This window comes from Hemitrygon akajei, chromosome 13, assembly GCF_048418815.1.
Source record: "Hemitrygon akajei chromosome 13, sHemAka1.3, whole genome shotgun sequence".
Lineage (NCBI taxonomy): Eukaryota > Metazoa > Chordata > Chondrichthyes > Myliobatiformes > Dasyatidae > Hemitrygon > Hemitrygon akajei.
In genome coordinates, this window is record NC_133136.1 from 82471549 (window position 1) to 82485804 (window position 14256).

Sequence of the window (14256 nt, forward strand, 5' to 3'; positions counted from 1 at the left end):
TCATTGGTGAGGCCAAATTTAGAACAGTTTCAGTCACCTACCTTCAGGAAAGAGACAATTCACGAGGAAGTTGCTGGAACTTGAGGTCCTGAGTTATAGGAAAGGTCGAAAAAGTTGGGTCTTTATTTCCTGGAGTGCAAGAGAATGAGGAGAGATCTTACGGAGGGATACTAAAATTATGAAGGGTAGAGAGAGGGTAAATGTACGCACGCAGGCTTTTTCCTCTCAGGTTGGGTGAGACCAGAGCTAGAATCTTAGCTCATGGGTGAAAGGTGAAATATTTAAGGGGAACCTGAGGGGTGATTTCTTCACGGAGAGGGTGACGCAAGCATGGAATGAGGTGTCAGTGTAAGTAGTAGTGCAGGTTCAAGTGTAACATTTCGGAGAAGTTTGGATAGGTACATGGGTGAGAGAGGTTTGGAAGGATATGTACTGAGAGCAGGTGGATGAAACTAGGGAGAAGATCAGGTCAATATGGACTGGGTGAACCAAGAAGTCTGTTTATATACTGCAGTACTCTGTGACTCTATGAGAACTGAAATAAACCTGATGTATAAATGTCGAGGTTTGTAATATTACTGTCGGGCACCTCTGTGCCAGAAGTTAATTGGAGGTCCCACCATGGGCATCAATGCACCATTCATGAAATGGTACCTCTAAGATCTAATGGAAATAGAAAATGTTGTAAATGATCTGCAGGCTGGACACCGGACTTGGATAGAGAACCAGGGGAATGTTTAATGGTCTTTTGATCAAACCACAAGAGGCAGTACAATCTAGCCATACTTTTTCTGTAGATGGATCTTCGTAGGGCTTTGACTTTATGCAAAGTGCTGCTGCAGCATGCCGATACAGGGAAATGAAGGGTGATCCCACTGTGATGATAGATTCCAGTTACTTCAGAAGGGCTTTGGAATTGTCAGAGGAAGCTAAGTGGCCTTCTCCTGTGCTCTGGTTTCCTATGGAACCAGGAAGTGTGACCCAGTGGTGCAGAGATTCGAACTTCTGCCTCCGAGTCCCAATGGCCCAGTTCAAGCCTGATCCCTGGCACTGTTGATGCAGAGTTGCCATATTCTCCCCATAACTGTGTGACTTTTGCCTGCCTTCCCTGGTTCCCTCCTACATCCCAAATTGTTGGAAAGACCTAGCCCCTGTAAATTACCCCTAGTGTGTAAGTGACTAGTTAGAATCTGGTGGGATTCAATGGGAATGTGGGGATAATTAGTCATAGGAAAAAATTAGTGAGAGAAAGGGATTGCTCTTTCAGCCTGTATAGACTCAATCGCCCATAAAGAAAAGCAGGCAATGTAATATACGGTAAATTTACACTGAATAAGTGAGGAATCTTAATATTGAAAGAAATATGAGAATACTAGTACTGAAAATAGAAAATATTTCCAAGTGAAAGAAAAGAATCGCTTTTTGATGATCTCTGATTTCTGTAATGCCAGAAACACTTAAAAACTATCTACCAGAAACACTGCCTCTTTCATCTGGTTGAATAGAGTGCAGAGCAGATTCTCAGCAAGAGTCAGCAAAAACCACTCATGCTTGGAAAGTGTTCTGCTGCAATAGATGTAAGGATAAAGATGAAATTATTGAGGTCAGAATTCAGTGGGCCGTGCTACTGGCACTCACAGCAGGATTATGCTGACTGACACCAATCAGTGCTGACCTCAGCTGTTGCTGCAGTGTGCCTGGTTTCACAATGAAGCCCTAGTGTGCTGATAGGAAAGGAGATAGATAGTTAGAGTGAACAATTGAAAAGATCTGTTTTCGTCTCCATGATACTGAGTCTTCCTGGAGCCGCATTCAATCAGGCAGTAGCTGAGAAAGGACCTAGAACCGTACTGGCCCTTCAGCTGACAATACTGAGTCGACCTGTACAAACCTACTTCATGATCAACCCAACACTTGGCCCTACACAGTACAGAACTCTCAAAATTTTCTTTTATCCATGTCGCTATCTAAGAGTCTCTTAAATGTTCTTTACTATATCAGCCTCTACTATCACTTGTGGCAGTGCATTTCCGATACCAACCACTTTGTATGTAAAAAACCTATATGATGCCTAACCTCTGAAAAATCTGACATCTCCTGCCCCCCATAAATTTTCCAAAGGATGTCCTCTGGTATTAGTCTTTGCAACCCAGGGAAAAATGTACTAGATGTCGACTCTGATTTCTTACAGTCTTGAACAGTCACCATCACCCATCGTCCTTCACGCCAAAGAGAAAAGCCTAACTTGCTCAATCTTCCCTCATAAGCTTGTATGGGAAAGCTCTGGTGTGTGAGGACCTGAGTCACTGTAGGACATCTGTTCTCATAGCTGCTTTTGTAGATAATGTATTTATGTTGATGGTTTACTGAGTGAGGATAATGGTGAAGAAGAAGAGCGGACGTCCATGCTGGGGATGGTTGCTACCTGACACTTGTGTGGTACAAATGTGAACTGGCCAAGTCCAGGTGATTTTGTTGCTTGTAAGGACAGAATACTTTCTTATTTAATGATTTATGATTGGAACTATACAGTCATTAGTAAGAATGCCCACTGTTGTCTCTATGAAGGAGAGAATCATGCATTTTACGCCGAAGATGGTTAGACATCAGATGCAGTCCTACGGAACTCTGCTCTGAGAGAGAGGAAATCACAATTATTATCATCTTTCATTGGATTCAGTATGAATTCAGTCAATAGAGTTGTTCCCAGTATTCCTATTGATTTTATTTTAATAGCGCTCCTTGAAATAAGGCAGAATCGCATTTATCCCTAGAATTTATTGCTTTGATCTTTGTTTGGAGCAAGGTTTCAGTAAAATCTGGAGATATGTTGTCCTGGTGGAATACAGATTTGGTGTGGGAACAACTAGTGGATCAGGAAACAAACTGCTCGAGGAACTCAGTGGATCAGACCATATCTGTGGAGGGAAAAAGGGGTCGACTGGTACAATATCTCAACTCAAAACATCAAGTACCACCTTTCCTTCCCAGCTGCTACCTAATCTGCTGACTTGCTCTAGCAGTTTCTGTATTTTTTTAGCTCTGAATTCCAGCACAAGACTATAAGATATCGTAGTAGAATTAGGCCTTTTGGCCCGTCAAGTCTGCTCCACCATTTCATCATAGCTGGTCCAATTTTCCTCTCAGCCCTAATCTCCTACCTTCTCCCGAATCCTTTCAAGCCCTGACCAATCAAGAATCTATCTCTGCCATAAATATACATAAAGACTTGGCCTCCACAGCTGCCTGTAGTAATGAATGAATTCCACAGATTCACCATCCTCTGGCTCAAGAAATTCCTCCTCATCTCCATTCTAAAAGGACACCCCACTATTCTGAGGCTGTGTCCTCTGGTCTTAAACTCTCCCACTGTAGGTAACATCCTCTCCACATCCACTCTATCAAGGCCTTTCCCCATTAGATAAGTTTCATGAGGTCACTCCACATTCTTCTGAATTCCAGTGAACACAGGCCCAACGTGAGTTTCCCAGTCCCCTTGCATATTGAAGTCCCCCATTACAATTGTGTCATTACCCTTATTACATCCTTTTCCAGCTCCCTTTGCAATCTCAACCCCACATCTTGGCTACTATTTGGAAGCCTATACATGATTCCCATAATGGTTTTTTTACCCTTGTAATTTCTTAACTCCCCAACAAAGATTCAACATTCTCTGACCCTATATCACGTCTTTCTAAAAATATAATTCAATCGTTTAGCAACAGAGCCACACCACCATCTATTCCTTCCCGCCTGTCCTTTCAATACAAAGTATATCCTTTGATGTTAAGCTCCCAACTATGGCCTTCGTTCAGCCAGGACTCAATGATGCTCACAACATCTTACCAACCAATCTCTAGTTGCACCATGAGTTCATCCACCTTATTCCAAATGCTACACGCATTTAAATACAGCACCTTCAGTCCTGCATTCTTTTCCCTTTTGAATTTTGCCTCTGTGGTACAATTTACCTCTTTGCTCGCTCTCCATTTGCACCCAGTCATCGGCTTGTTCTTCGTTACATTCATGTTACACCTATCATCTATTTGTAAACCTACTTGCTCATCCTCAGCTCTATCATCCTGGCTCTCATTCCCCTGCCATATTAGTTTATACCACTGCAAACATCTCTAGTAAATCTACCCGCAAGAATATCCCCTACTTGCCTTCTGTTGGTTTTTAAAAACTTCCCAATTCTCTAACTTCCCACAAGTCTATGCTCTATTATATGTCCTCTCTATGGCTTTTATGTTGGCTTTGCTTTCTCTTGTTAGCCATGGTTGTGTCATCTTTTCTTTAGACACTTTTTCCTCTTTGGTATGTATATATCCTGTGCCTTCTGAATTGCTTCCAGCATCACCACTCCTCTGTATCTCCAAACTACTGGTGGATGTGGGCTCTTTGACAGCACTAGCAATGGTACCGTCCATTATTTTGCTGATGATTTGAAGTCACCTACAGCCCAGTAATTGACTGGATACAATGTTGGAAAGTGTATGATCATGCACTTTGGTGGAAGAAATAAATGGGCAGACTATTATTTAGATGGGGAGAGAATTCAAATTGCAGAGATGCAAAGGGACTGGGAGTCCTTGTGCAGGATACCCTGAAGGTTAGCCGCCAGGTTGAGTCGGTTGTGAAGAAGGCGAATGCAATGTTGGCATTCATTTCTAGAGGTATGGAATATAAGAGCAGAGATGTGATGTTGAGGCTCTATAAGGCACTCGTGAGACCAACTTTGAATATTGTGTGCAGTTTTGGGCTCCTTATTTTAGAAAGGATATACTGACATTGGAGAGGGTTCAGAGAAGATTCACGAGAATTATTCCAGGAATGAAAGGGTTTACCGCATGAGGAACATCTGGCAGCTCTTGGGCTGTATTCCCTGGAGTTCAGGAGGATGAAGGGGGATCTCATAGAAACATTCTGAATGTTAAAAGGCCTGAACAGATTAGATACGGCAAAGTTATTTCCCATGGTAGGAGATTCTAGGACAAGAGGGCATGACTTCAGGATTGAAGGACGTCCTTTTTGAACTGAGATGCAGAGAAACTATTTTACTCAGAAGGTGGCAAATCTGTGGAATTTGTTGCAACGAGTGGCTGTGGAGGCCAAGTCACTGGGTGTTTTTAAGGCAGAGATAGACAGGTTCTTGATTAGCCAGGGCATCAAAGGGTATGGTGTGAGAGCAGGGTATTGGGGATGACCAGAAGAATTGGATCAGCCCATGATTGGGCTGATGGGCCGAATGGCCTACTTCTGCTCCTCTATCTTATGGTCTTATGGATTTCATTGTACTTGTGTTCCTGGGAATATCCACACTGTTACAAATGTCTGGCAAGAGTAACAGCTGTTGCTCGAACTCCTGGGTTCAACACTTTAGCTGGGGTGATGTTGTCCATTGTCTTTGCTGGTCACTTTTCCTCAGAGGTCCCGTATTGTTTGGGCTGAAAATTCCTGAATATCTACTTTCTCAAATCCCACAATGGATGTATAAGATTCAGCCCCAACTGAAAAGTACAACTCAAATGATTGCTTAATTTTCATTATATTTATCAGAAAATCTCTTGCCTATTCCACTTCAAAGTCACTTGCTGAAAATTTACTCTTAAACCTTAACCTTCACATCATCTGCAGATCCCAGATATGCTTCCTGGCACTATTAAATCTAAGTCATTTGTGTATAGAAAGAAAAGTGATAGTTCTAGCAACAAACCCCAGAGGACTTCAACTACCAACTCGAGAATGTCTCTTTTATTACAACTTTTCACCTCCTGTTCCCAAAACAATCTTACAGATATGCCACAAGGTTGATTCCAGTCCCATATGCCCTTGTTTTAATTGATAATCTTCCGTGCTTTCTGAAAATCCCTGTGTACAATGTGCATTAATCCTCTAACCCCTTGGTGGCTCTATTGAAGAATCTGTCACACTGGAACAGTTCTTTCATCTCAAACTTCAGCTTTAAGAGAAGAAGAAAAAAAGAAAAGTAATTAAATGAAGTCAGAAAATACTGGAGTCACACAGCAGGTCAGGCGGTATCTGTGAAAAACGAAACGGAGTATTTGTTTCAAGTTGAAGACCCTACATCAGTAAAAATAATGAGCTAAGTTTAGCACAGACAGGTGTAGAGCAGAGAGGTGTTCTTGTCTGGCAGCAGTTGTCATTTTGTGACACTGGCGCTCAGTACTGGTGGAGTCAGGTCTTGCATTGTTCACCAGTTGAGTACAAAACTGGTGAGCTCAGGTCTGCCTCCACAAAACAGTGATGCACTACGGTGCAGCTCAGCAGCTCAGACCTCTCACTCGAGTACAAAAGCAAAGCAAAGCCAAACAAACCCATTAAAAAAAGACAGTCAAACGCCCAATGTACAGAAAGAAAAACAAATCATGCAAATAATAAAAACAAGCAAATAGTATTCAGAACTTCAGTTAGGAGCCATTTCTTGAATGCTTTCGTGTAAGATTCCACCAACTAAATAATCTCTCAGGGTGTCACTGAACTGACAATGCTCAGACAACTTCTTCAATTCAGCCACGTATGCTTCCTTTTGATTCCACTTATGAAGCCTAAAGCATTCTGCAACCAACAATGGTTTTGGTTTTAAATGTTCCCGCGTTACTTTTACGATATCAGCAAAGCTCATTTCTGTTTTATTTTTAAAAGACTTGGATGTCTCGCTGTTCTTCAACGGGTAGGTAGTAGTCTCAGGTTCGTTTTAAAAAAACCTTGTCACCACTGTTGAGTTTTGTACAATTGCAAACATTAAGCTAATTGAAAGAAAGGCACAGGAGCTGAGAGATGCGAGTACGTAGTTCTGATTTACTCTTAGCTGTTTGAGCACCTATCACGTGGTCGCATCATGGCGTATTCAATTCATGTAATTTTGCATATAACCTGTAGTGAATTATTTTTTAAAAAAGGATGCTTAATCAAACAAAATATTTACAATATTACTCAAATATTACAAAACATAAATACACAGCACTTTTGTCCCCACAGAGGATGTTGAGCCCATCTGCCAGATTACCTGTTGCTCTGGGTTCATTATTAATCATAGATGATGGATTTTGCTGGAACGGCAGAGCTAATGATTAACCTGTTTTACTTGATTCATTTTTTCAGAATGTGCACACAGTATTAGCAAGTCCAGCAATGATTACACACATTCTGAAAAGGTGGTGGTGAGCCAACTTCTTGAACTTTTGCAGCCCATACTTTAAAGGAAAGATCAGAAGATTTCGCTCCAGATGCATTGCAACTCCAAGCATGTATTTTTGCTGAGGCCAGCAAGGTCTGCTGCAACTGACTCCCTACAAAACTACTGTACAAATAATTTACCATCTCTTCAAGCAGTGCAGGAGTTCAGTTCCATCTTCCTGAAGGTCCTAATGTTAAGTGCGTAAATCAGTTTTGCAGGTTCACAGGGAGGTGTCAATTTCCCTTGCATAATGGCTGATATTTACCCCCTTTGTGTTCTGAGTGTGTTAAAAACCTGATCTAGTCCTTCATTCTGCATGATCATCATTGGAAATACTAACCATGATTTCTGACAACGCAATTGGCATAACAACCATGTGCTATGCTTTAAATGGCTGACATTTTGAAAACTCTATGCCTGCCACATTGGACTCTCACTAACATGCTTACCGATGGAGCAACTCAATGACAGATGCCACAGGACCTCCCCTTACATTCCGAGAAAGCAAGGACACCTAAGTTAGAATGCTACTTCTGGATTTCAGTTTGGTTTTTAACACTATTGTCCCACACACCTTGGTGAACAAACTCCTGCTCCTCGATCCAAGTGCACCACTGTGCACCTGGGCGTTGGACTTCCTAACCAACAGACCTCAGATGGTCAGGGTGCACAACCACTCCTCCCTCCCCAGCATCCTCAGTATGGGTGCCCCTGCCCCGAGGGCTGTTTGCTGAGCCCGATGCTGTATAATCTGCTTACGCATGACTGCATGGCCAAACACCTGAGAAACCACTCACACCCTGTCTTTAGGTCAGTGGCACAGCAGTGGAAATTACAAACCGTTTCAAACTTCTGGGAGCCCACATCACACACAACTTCTCATGGTCCCAGACCGTATTGAATACAGTTAATAAAGCTCGACATTACCCCTACTTTCTTAGGAGGCTGAAGAGAGCTGGACTTTGCACATCTATACTCACATCATTCTACAGATGCATCCTAACATGCTGCATCTTTGTTTGGTATAGAAACTTCACTGTGTGGACAGGAAGGCTCGACAATGGGTAGTCAAAATGATCCGATGCAACACTGGCACCAGCCTGCCCACCAACAAGAACATATTTGCAGAAAAGTGCCAGAAAAGGGCCAGTGCCATTATGGAGGATCCCACCCACCCTACGCAGAGACTGTTTGTCCCACTCACAGCAGGGAGGAGACTACGCAGGATCCACATCAGCACCAGGCGCACCGAGCTGCAGCTCCTCAGAGAATGTGTTAAGGGAATGGAGCTGCTGCTTGATGACATTCAGCTCATACAGGAAGTCAAGTCAAGTCCAGTCACTTTTATTGTCATTTCGACCATAACTGCTGGAACAGTACATAGTAAAAATGAAACAATGTTTTTCAGGACCATGGTGTTACATGACACAGTACAAAAACTAGACTGAACTATGTAAAAGACAACACAGAGAAAGCTACACTGGACTACAGACCTACACTGGACTGCATAAACTGCACAAAACAGTGCAGGCATTACAATAAATAATAAAGAGGACAGTAGGGCAAGGTGTCAGTCCAGGCTTCGGGTATTGTGGAGTCTGATAGCCTGGGGGAAGAAACTGTTATATAGTCTGGTCGTGAGAGCCCGAATGCTTTTCCCAGACAGCAGGAGGGAGAAGAGATTGTAAGAGGGGTGCGTGGGGTCCTTCATAATGCTGTTTCCTTTGAGGATGCTGTGTGTAGTGTAATTGTCCGTGATGGCGGGCAGAGAGACCCCGATGATCTTCTCAGCTGACCTCACTATCCGCTGCAGGGTCTTGCGATCCGAGATGGTGCAATTTCCGAACCAGGCAGCTGCTCAGGATGCTCTCAATACAACCCCTGTAGAATGTGATGAGGATGGGGGGGTGGGAGATGGACTTTCCTCAGCCTTCACAGAAAGTAGAGACGCTGCTGGGCTTTCTTTGCTATGGAGCTGGTGTTGAGGGACCAGGTGAGATTCTCCGTCAGGTGAACAAGAAATTTGGTGCTCTTAACGATCTCTACCGAGGAGCCGTCGATGTTCAGCGGGGAGTGAAACTGAGGAGCTGATAGGTAGGAGCTACAGGGAGGTAGTTACTCCAAAGTTGCAGGAGGCAGGTACCTGGGTGACTGTCAGGAGAAGGAAGGGGAATGGGCAGAGGGTGGAGAGTACCCCTGTGGCCGTTTCCCTCTATAATAAGTATACCACTGTGGATACTGTTAGTGGGGGGAATGACCTACTGGGAGGAAGCCTTGACGACTGGGTCTGATGCTGTAGCTCAGAAGGGAAGGGGGGAGAGGAGGACTGCAGTAGTGATAGGGGATTCCATAGTTCGGGGGTCAGGCACGAGATTCTGTGGGCGCGAAAGAGTCGCCCAGATGGTATGTTGCCTCCCAGCTGCCAGGCTCAAGGGCATCTTGGATATGGTCCTCAGCATTCTAAAGGGGGAGAGTAGCAGCCGGAAGTCTGAGTGCATATTGGTATCAATGACATGTGGAGGAAAAGGGAAGAGATCTTGAAGAGAGAATCTGGGGAGCTAGGTAGAAAGCTGAAAAGCAGAACCTTCAGGTTAGTAATCTCTGGATTGCTGCCTGTGCCACATGCCAGTGAAGGTAAGAATAGGATGATTTGGCAGATGAATGCATGGCTGAGGAACTGACGCAGGGGCCAAGGGTTCAGATTTCTGGATCATTGATAGATAGATAGATAGATAGATAGATAGATAGATAGATAGATAGATAGATAGATAGATAGATAGATAGATACTTTATTCATCCCCATGGGGAAATTCAACTTTTTTCCAATGTCCCATACACTTGTTGTAGCAAAACTAATTACATACAATACTTAACTCAGTAAAAAATATGATATGCATCTAAATCACTATCTCAAAAAGCATTAATAATAGCTTTTAAAAAGTTCTTAAGTCCTGGCGGTTCTCTTCTGGGGCAGGTGTGACCTGTACAAAAGGGATCAACCTGAGGGGGATCAATATCCTTGCGGACAGGTTTGGTGAGGGTATAAAATGATTTAGCGGGGGTTGGGATGAGAAACTGAGTGACAGGGTGTATGATGGGGCATTTGTTATACAAACAGAGACAGTGTGTAGTGAGATTGTCAGGGAGGACGGGCAGATGATAGGGCAAAATTGCAGTCAGTGGAATGAGTTGCAATGTAGCAGGGGGTCAAAATCAAAAAGGGTGATGAATACAGTATTGAAAGTTTTATATTTGAATACATAGTATACAGAATAAAGTAAAGGTAGTGCGGTTAGAGATAGTCAGGTATGACCTGTGGGCATCACTGAGTCGTGGCTGAAAGAAGGACATAGCAGGGAGCTTAACATCCAAGGGTACACTTGTATTGAAAGGACAAGCAGGCAGACAGAGGGGGTGGTGTGCCTCTATTAGTCAAAAATGAAATCAAATCCTTAGAAAGAGGTGACATAGAATCGGAAGATGTATAATTGTTGTGGTTAGAGTTCAGAAACTGCAAGAGTAAAAGGACCCTGAAAGGAGTTACGTACAGGCCTCCGAACAGTAGCCAGGATGTGTGCTACCAATTACAATGGGAGATAGAAATGCATGCCAAAAGCACAATGTTAAAGTAATCTTGGGGGATTTCAATATGCAGATACTGTAGATTGAGAAAATCAGGTTGGCGCTGATTTTGGATCCAAAGAGAGAAAGAATGGCTACAAGATGTTTTTTTTTAGAGCAGATTGTGGTTGAGCACACCAGGGGATAAGCTATTCTGGATTGTGTGCTGAGTAATGATCTGGATTTGATTAGGGAGTTTAAGGTAAAGGAACCCTTAGCAGACAGTGATCATAATATGATAGCATTCACCCTGCAGTTTGAGATGGAGAAGCTCAAGTCAGATGTATCAGTATTACAGTGAAGTAAAGGCATGAGAGGGGAATTGGCTGAAGTTGCTTGTAAGGGGACCCCATCGGGGAGGATGGTAGAGAAGCACTGGCTGGAATTTCTGGGTGCAATTTGGAAAGCACATCTCAAAGAAAAAGAAGCATTCTAAAGGCAGAATGACACAACCGTGGCTGACTAGAGAAGTCAACACAACATAAAACCCAAAGAGAGGGCAAATAACAGGGCAAAAATTAATGGGAAGTTAGAAAATTGGGAAGCTTTTAAAATCCAAAAGAAGGCAAACAAAAAAAAAAACCATAAGGAGCAAAGTGATGAAATATGAAGATGAGTTAGACCAAATATCAAAATGATACAATAAGTTTCTTCAGATACATAAAGAGTAAAAGAGAGGCAAGGGTAGATATCGGACTACTGGAAAATGACACTGGGGAGATAGGAATTGGGGAGAAGGAAACGACCGATGAACAGAATAAGTATTTTGCAACAGTCTTCACTGTGGAAGACATTAGATGTTCATGAATGTCCCGGGGCAGAAGGAAGGGCAGTTGCTATTACTAAGGAGAAGATACTTGGGAAGCTGAAAGGTCTGAAGGTAGGTAAGTCACCTGGAGAAGATGGAATATATCCAAGCACTCTGACAGAGGTGCCTGAAGAGATTGTGGAGGCTTAGTAATGAACTTTCAAGAATCACTAGATTCTGCCACGGTCCTGGAGGACTGGAAAATTGTAAATATCTCTTCATTCTTCATGAAAGAGGGAGACAGAAGAAAGGAAATTATACGCCAGTTAACCTGACTTCAGTGGTTGGGAAGATGTTGGAGTCGATTGTTAAGGATGAGGTTTTGGGGTATTGGTGGATGCTGAGAACTTGGATTTTCAGAAGACCTTTGACAAGCTGCCACACATGATAGCAAGGTAGGAGCCCATGGTATTATAGGAAGGATACTAGCATGGATAGAGCATTAGCCTATCAGCAGGAGGCAAAGTGTGGGAAGAAAGGAAGCCTTTTCTGATTTGCTGCTGGTGACTAGTGGTGTTCCACAGGAGGTTGGCTAGGGACCACTTCTTCTTATGTTGTATGTCAGTGATTCGGATGATGGAATTGATGGCTTTGTAGCCAAGTTTGGGGATGATACAAAGATAGATGGAGGGGCTGGTAGTATTGAGGAAGCAGGGAGGCTGCAAAGGACTTGGGAGAATGAACAAAGAGGTGGCAGATGTAATACAGTGTCAGGATGTGTATGGTCATGCACTTTGATGGGAGAAATAAAAACGTAGACTTTTTTTAAATGGGGAGAAAATTCAAAAATCTGAATTGCAAAGTGAGTTGGGAGTCCCTATGCAAGATTCCCTAAAGATTAAGTTGTAGATTGAGTAAGTGGTGAGGATATGAAGATCAAATGGGCATCCTTCGTATTTGTTGCTGGTTTTAGTGAAGATTATGAATAGTACGTGGTTACGTAGTCTTGTAGTTGAAATACAAACATAAAATAGGCAGACATAATATGTCTCATTGCACTTCAGTCCCCTTTTATTTTCCAAACCACAATTAGGTAGTTGGTTGTCAAAAACTCTTTTTTTATATTTGTGTATCCTGCAGAATAATTCTGCAACATGATAATGAGGGCTTAGCTGCTTACTATCAATGCAGCAATTGTGCTAGTGTGCAGATTCTGATGGTATCAGCAGTTTCAGAAGTGCAACATCATGTTAACTGAGTTACAGAAGTTTTTCTAATTACAGAAAATACAACGCCCCACTATGAATATTTACAGATATGCAGAACATGTACACATATTCCAGAAAGATTCTAGTTGCTTCAAGCAAGTTACAATATTGGGGATTAAAATGTAAACTGGTAAATTCAAGGACAACTTTATTGCAACAATGGCATAGTATTAATTTTCAAAAATGTATATTCTGAATAATAATACTTGGATGAAAAAAAATGAAATGTCTTTTTAAATCTGATTTTAATATTTTTCATGTGTCTTTTAACACTCCTTCCTGTGGATTGGAGCAGAGCAAGTATGAGCTCACCAGGAGGTGAGGGAGGGAATAAATGAGGAACTACCAAACTTACTAGGGGAAATAGCAGCATCTATAATAAGCAGAATCAACATACAATTAATAAGAGAGATATGTTTGGCTATTCTGCTGGACTTCTTGTGAGGAGTGATTAATAGATTATTAGTAGAATAGGTATAGAGATGTGATGTTTCAAGAGGATCTCAATGCTGATCAAAAATCGCTGACGTATAATTCAGGACAATATACTGATATAGAAATAGGTTACTGGACAGAAGGTAAAGGGTAGGAATAAATGGATTATTTATAGTTTGGCAGTCTATGACTGGGATTGTGCTTGGGGTCTATTCACAATTTATATCAGATGAGGGAACTAAATACTGTATTTCTATGTTTGGTCACAATACTAAATAAATTGGATTGTGAGTAAGAGAAGGGTGTCAAAAGGATTTATTGGGACATGGACAAACAATGTGATTTGTGTAAAGATGTTAGGTGAAATATTGTGTGGTAAAATGTGATGTGTTGATGTTCAAAGGGATTTAGGTGTGCTTGTACTCAACTCCCTCAAGCTGCTGAAATAAACGATTAAGAAGACAAATAGTATGCTGGGCTTTTTTACAGGAAAACTTATGTTGAACAGAAAGGGAGCTTTAGTGAGATCACACCTAGAATACTGTGTACAACTTTAATAACTTTTCCTTGACTACAGTGGAGATTCACTTCACTAATTCCAGGGATGTACACTTGACTAATTCCAGGGATGTTGTGTTTGCCATATTCTGTAAAGTTTAGAATAATGAGAGAAGATCTCATTTAAATTTACAACATTCTTAAATGGCTTGAAAGGCTAGGATTTCCTGGACTGGAGGATGAGGGGTGGTCATTAATTGCAAATAATGGGCAAGCAATTTAGCACTGACATGAGAAGACACTTCTTTACTCACAAAGTGAACTTTGGAATGTTCTACCTCTTACAGTTATTGAGGCTCCATCATTGTGGGCATCAAGGGAATCAAGAGTTACAATGATTGTGCAGTGACATGGATTATCTTAATAAATAGCGGGGCATAATTGAAGGGCTCGGTGGTCTATTCCTGCTCCTAATTCTTACTTCA